We start from the raw sequence: 5,806 nt of genomic DNA, 5'->3' as shown, positions 1-5,806 counted from the left end.
CTATCACATTCATCCCCTCCCCCACTCACCTATTGTACTCTATGCTACTTTCTCCCCATCCCCACCCTCCCTTAGCTTATCTCTCCATGCTTCAGGCTCACTGCCTTTATTCCTCATGAAGGGCCTTTGCCCGAAACATCGATTTTACTACTCCTCGGATACCTGAACTGCTGTGCTCTTCCAGCACCACTGATCCAGAACCTCAGTGGCAATGTCAGCATTAGAAATCTCAGGAGCACAGGCTGGTGAGCACCTCACTGTAATGGCTTGGCAGCTGGTGAGGGAAGAAACTCTCCAGACCACAGGCACTCAGAGAACGGCCAGAGACCAGGTACTTGCTCAGCCCCAGGCAGAAGAAGACCCTGTGATGCCAGTAATTAAGGAATTTATCCACATGCACAGGGAGGAACTAGAGCAGAAGACAGGCACGTGGGAGGTACGAGTCTCTTAGACCAGAGGCTGCAGGAGTGCAGTGAACCAGCTTCATCAAGTCTACACCTGTGCAGCTTCTTTCATTGACGGGTTGGTGGCTGCCAAGGAAAGCATATCCAGCACCCTCAGGGTCTTCTGGAGAGGGCACATACTTGCACTCCATTGGCCCAGCCATTACACCTCAGGACCGAAGACATAAAGATAGGGGGGAGGGAAATCTGGCAAACACTCCTCTTAACTCTTCCTCACAAGGAGAAAGGATGTTAGCAGGAGGCACCCAGCCAAATGAGGAACCATACACAGGCACACTCTCAAAAATCTCCCCTCAGGATAGACCAGAGGTGGCTTGGCCCTTCAACTTCAACCTGCCTGCTCCCCTCTGAACTTTGAAAGTTTTAGCTGAGGAAAATTCACATGTTTCTGGCAATAAATCTCTCACACATCAATGCTCCTGACCAATTATCCAAGGGCTAATGGCCACTGCCAAGCAGGGTCCCTTCTAGGACAACACTGAGTTGCTGCAGGAGAGAAAGAAAGATAAAAACCTTTTGAGGTCTCCTTGATGGATAACAGTGCACTAAATCCAAATTATCATGTTTGCATAAATTTGCTTTGTTCGTAATATATCCATTTATCTGAGTCCATGAGTCACCCCGAATGTAGCTGTGGCATAACTTCACATCCACAAAGAGTTATATGGATTAGTGTCTGTGTTGTGAGCTGAAGCAGCTTGTTAAAGTGAGTAAAATGAGATATTGGGCAATGGGTTCTGCTGGCACTTTGCCCCTCATGGTCTAACATCCTGATTCCTTCTTTGGCTTCTATACCCAAAAGTGGTGGTAAAAATGTAGTGGTCAGTGGACAGAGATGTGTACAGCACACAGAGGGCAAGTACATTCAGATCACCAGAGATCAGGGACCCCTGGTCTCTGTCATGTGTGCTGTGTGCACAGGTCTGAGTGTAATGGTGTTTGCAGATCAGTGTGTCTTGCAGCCTTTCCCTCATTCTAGATGTGATGCAGCTATTTTGTTTTAGATTGAATACTTTTGAATTTCATAATATTACAGGGTGACAGTGAGCATTCTTTTTCCTATGGGGCTTTCAGCCTCCATGTCGATGTGTCAGTGACATGCCCAACATCCAGATACCCTTCATGAAAGCTCTTCCCATGAACCCCACAGGCTTTTTACCTTTCTGGGTCTTCACACAAACAACCAACATGAGCCTTTACCCTCCCAGCTTTCCCTCCAGAACCCCAGGTTGGACCTGACAACTTGACTGTTACCCACCCCACTAACTGCACAGCTTTGGATAGGAAATACCCAAATCCCTGACTGTCCTCTGCACACCTCCAAGACTGCATTAGTCCTATCCCAGCAGGTGCATGCTTTGAACCCACAAAACTGACTGTCCTCCAATTTCTGCACTACAGGGGCAAAGACCCCTTGAGACCACCCAGCTGGTTGCCGAATGGTGACCAAATCCTTGGACTGGGTTGTTTCAGAACCCCTGACTGACAGATGCCTCCATAGACTTTGGTGAGAACTACTCTCCTAAGACTTTAAGACAACTCTGCTTCCTTGCTACACATGCAGTACATTTGCTGCATATACTTCTGGCACATGTGAGATTGGTGCAGTTTGCTATGAAACAGTATGATGTATGTCCCCTTGAACAAGAACTGTGGACCAGCAAGCCAAACTGCCTGGAGGTGTGGCTGTACTAATTAGCACAGCAAAATAAGGCGAGGCAGGGATGCTGTGAACATGCAGGTAGGTGCTATATGAGCAAATGCTAAGAGAGCAAGCGAGCAGCCCTGTGATGCAGCCTAGCCTACTCCGTCAGCTGGGTACCTGTCCACTGCATGCAAAGTGTGCTTGTAGCGGCCTATCAATGCTTTTTGCTCGTGTGCCCTGCACGCAAGTCTGTGCTCCCTTAATGTTTTACAAGTAGATCAAGCGGTGCCATGAGGATCATGAGGAATTTGCAAATGTCAGATGCCAATATCTGTGGGTGTGTGTGGCTGGTGCCCATGGATCACAACTTGAGCTGATGTTTTGAGCTGACCAGTTTGGAGGCTGTTCACAGCCAGTGGTGAATTGAAGTCAGCAGGCTTACCGCTCTGACCTCCATGTTGAGAATTCTCAATGTCCAGCTTGTGCGACAAACATGGTAAGAAACTAAACTGAATATTAATAAGCTAGGTTGTACCATTAATAAGGCATTTAACAAGCTCTAATTCCCCCTTAACTGGCAACTTGCTACTGCCTAGCTAGAAACTCACCTTACTGCTCATTAGTTGCATAAAATGGCATGACAATATCTTGGTACCATGGAACAATCTTATATTTACACAAACAAAAAGAAAACAACTACAAATGCAGTGGTACCATTATACCATTATAAGTAAGGGCACGATCTTCACTTTGAAGTTACTCGTTGTTTATAAGGCATCATCCACAAACTATCCCTCGTTCATTGGTCAAGTTTGCAAGTTGTTAGAAAGAAAGTGCCTTGTGTTGACCAAGGATATGATTTCCATTTTGGAAAGAAGCTTTCACCCCCAACTTAAAGTAGATTTGCCGCCAAAATTATCAATACCAACCAAAATGACATATCAGTTTTCAAAAATCAATTGGCAAAAAATAGTTTATTTAAAAATAAACAGCCATTGACTTCAGTGTTTCCCGCCTTTCACTTGTCACTCAGTTTTCACTGATTCAGCAGTTGATGATGCCAGAGTGTGAAAGATCTCCTGTATGTTAGTGTCATCTTTGGCCGATGTCTCGATGTATCTCAACCCTAAATTCACTGCACGGTGGCACAGTGGTTAGCACTGTTGCCTCACAGCGCTAGAGACCCGGGTTCAATTCCTGCCTCAGGCAACTGTCTGTGTGGAGTTTGTACATTCGCCCCGTGTCTGCGTGGGTTTCCTCCGGGTGCTCCGGTTTCCTCCCACAGTCCAAAAATGTGCAGGTTAGGTGAATTGGCCGTGCTAAATTGCCTCTAGTGTTAGGTGAAGGGATAAATGTTGGGGAATAGGTCTGGGTGGGTTGCTCTTTGGAGGGTCGGTGTGGACCTTTTGGGCCAAAGGGCTTATTTCCACACTGTAAGTAATCTAAGAAAAAATGTGCCGTGATTTGCTTCTGAAGGTGATATAGACCTCATCAACTTTTTGAGTAATTCTGCCACAAATCTTGTCATATCCCACATTGTTCAGGTCGCTTTAAGATTCCACTCTATATAATAATTGTGGATGGTCTTTAATTTTGCTATTGAGGGGTCAAATAAAATTGGCAAATATTCTGTAGTCTGTAAGATGAGTTCTTAGAATGTGTTCATGACTATTTGCTGAAATAATATGCTGTAGAACCAACCAGACAAAGGTATTTTGGATCTGATATTATGCAATCGGGCAATATTAATTAATAATCTCACAGTAAAAGAGTTGCTTGGAAACATTAATAATAATAAAAGGTCTTGGAAATCTGAAGCACAATGGGACTTGAGAGTTCTAGTTCAGGATTCAATTAAGGTTAACATGCAGGTTCTGCAGGCAGGAAGGCAAATGCAATGTCAGCATTCATTTCAAAACGGCTAGAATAGAAGAGCAGAGATGTACTCCTGAGGCTTTATTAGGCTCTGGTCAGACTGCATTTGGAATATTGTGAGCAGTTTTGGGCCCCATATCTTAAGAAAGATGTGCTGGTGTTGGAGAGGGTCCAGAGGATATTTACACAAGAATAATCCTCGGGATGAAGAGCTTGTGTTTAGAATTGAGATAATGAGGAATTCCTTAGCCAGAGGGTGGTGAATCTGTGGAACTCATTGCCACAGAGGGCTGTGAAGACCAAGTAATTGAGTGCATTTAAGACAGAGGTGGATAGATTCTTGATTAGTAAGCAGAATCAAGGATCACAGGGAAAAGGTAGGAGAATGGTGTTGAGAAACCATGATCAAATGGCAGAGCAGACTTGATGGTCCAAATGGCCTAATTCTGTTCTTATATCCTCAGGTCTTGTGGTCTCACACAATGTGATTCCATATTAAATTCAAAACTAACATACTTCAATCAGACACAAGAATCTTAAACATAAGCATGAGGAGAGCGCGGGCTAAGGCTGATAGTGTAAACAGTCTGAAATGTTCAGCAGTATGTAAACAATGTAAAGCATTTAAAGGATCAATTCAAAATGCTGAACTTAAATTCATTGCATTAAAATACTAAAAGTCAGCAAGAAAGATCCATTTGTGGCTTACTAAGGAAGTTAAGGACATTGTTACATTTCAAGAAAAAGTTGAAAATGTTGCAAATAAAAAAGCTATAAACCTTCGGAAATATTTTAGAATTAGAAATATTTTAGAATCCAGCAAAAGTTGGTAAAAGGCAGAAAAGGAAAAGTATGAGACTAAGCAAGCCCGGAATAAAGACACAGAATGCAAGAGCTTTTACAAATAGATTAAACACAATAAGTGCTGGTCCTGTAAGCAGCAGAGACAGAAGAAATTGGAATGGGGAATGAGGAAATAGCAGATACTTGGAAAGGTTTCTTGTCACAATGGAAAATAACTCCTAAAGGAAATTTAAATTTACATGTGATTTTGGGTGAGTTAATTTGTACCAGCACCTATGGTCCCCATCTGTCATGGAAAGCCTCATGGTTCCTGTGGTACCACATGGTCCCTTTCCAGAGATACCCATGCATTGACATTCTCATGGAGGAGAGGCAGGCAGTCAGGTCTCACAACCCCTTCCATGGCTAAAAATCTTTTTTTAAATGCAATGAGCTGAAGTGATCAGGAACAAACATCTTCTAAGCATCTTGCTTAGAGATGTTATTACACACTTTAGAACAAGTCGATTAGATTTTTTTAATCAACTGTTCATTGAGGAACTGTTCTGGTGCAGTGGTACTGTCGCTGCCCCTGAACCGAAAAACCCATCTGCTCCAGAGGTGTGTAATAACAGCTTTGAAAACGTTGGTTGGAAAAATAGGTTTTATATATATATAAAAAAGTTACTCATATATTAAAAAATCAATCTGCTTAGACATGTTCTCTGAAGCCTTTATAAAAATGCTCATGGTGCTTAATCAATCAATGCCCTTCTCATGTTTATCCCAAACTAAATACAATTATCATACCACTAACATGAATAACAGTTGAGCAAAACAACCGACTGCATCACTCCATTATACATAAAATGCAGGAAGGATTTGAGTGTCAAAAAAAATGCAGAAATCGCATTTTCAGCCCATGGTTTTGCCTGTTTCCCTGAATTTTCCAACATTGTTTTAAATAACACATCCAAAATGAAGGCTTATTAAAGGTCATCGTAATTGCTCAGAGACAAGTGACTACTTTAATGTCAGC

Source organism: Chiloscyllium plagiosum, chromosome 2 (assembly GCF_004010195.1).
Source record: "Chiloscyllium plagiosum isolate BGI_BamShark_2017 chromosome 2, ASM401019v2, whole genome shotgun sequence".
Lineage (NCBI taxonomy): Eukaryota > Metazoa > Chordata > Chondrichthyes > Orectolobiformes > Hemiscylliidae > Chiloscyllium > Chiloscyllium plagiosum.
The sequence above is the reverse complement of the archived record's forward strand: the minus strand, read 5'-3'. Positions refer to the sequence as shown.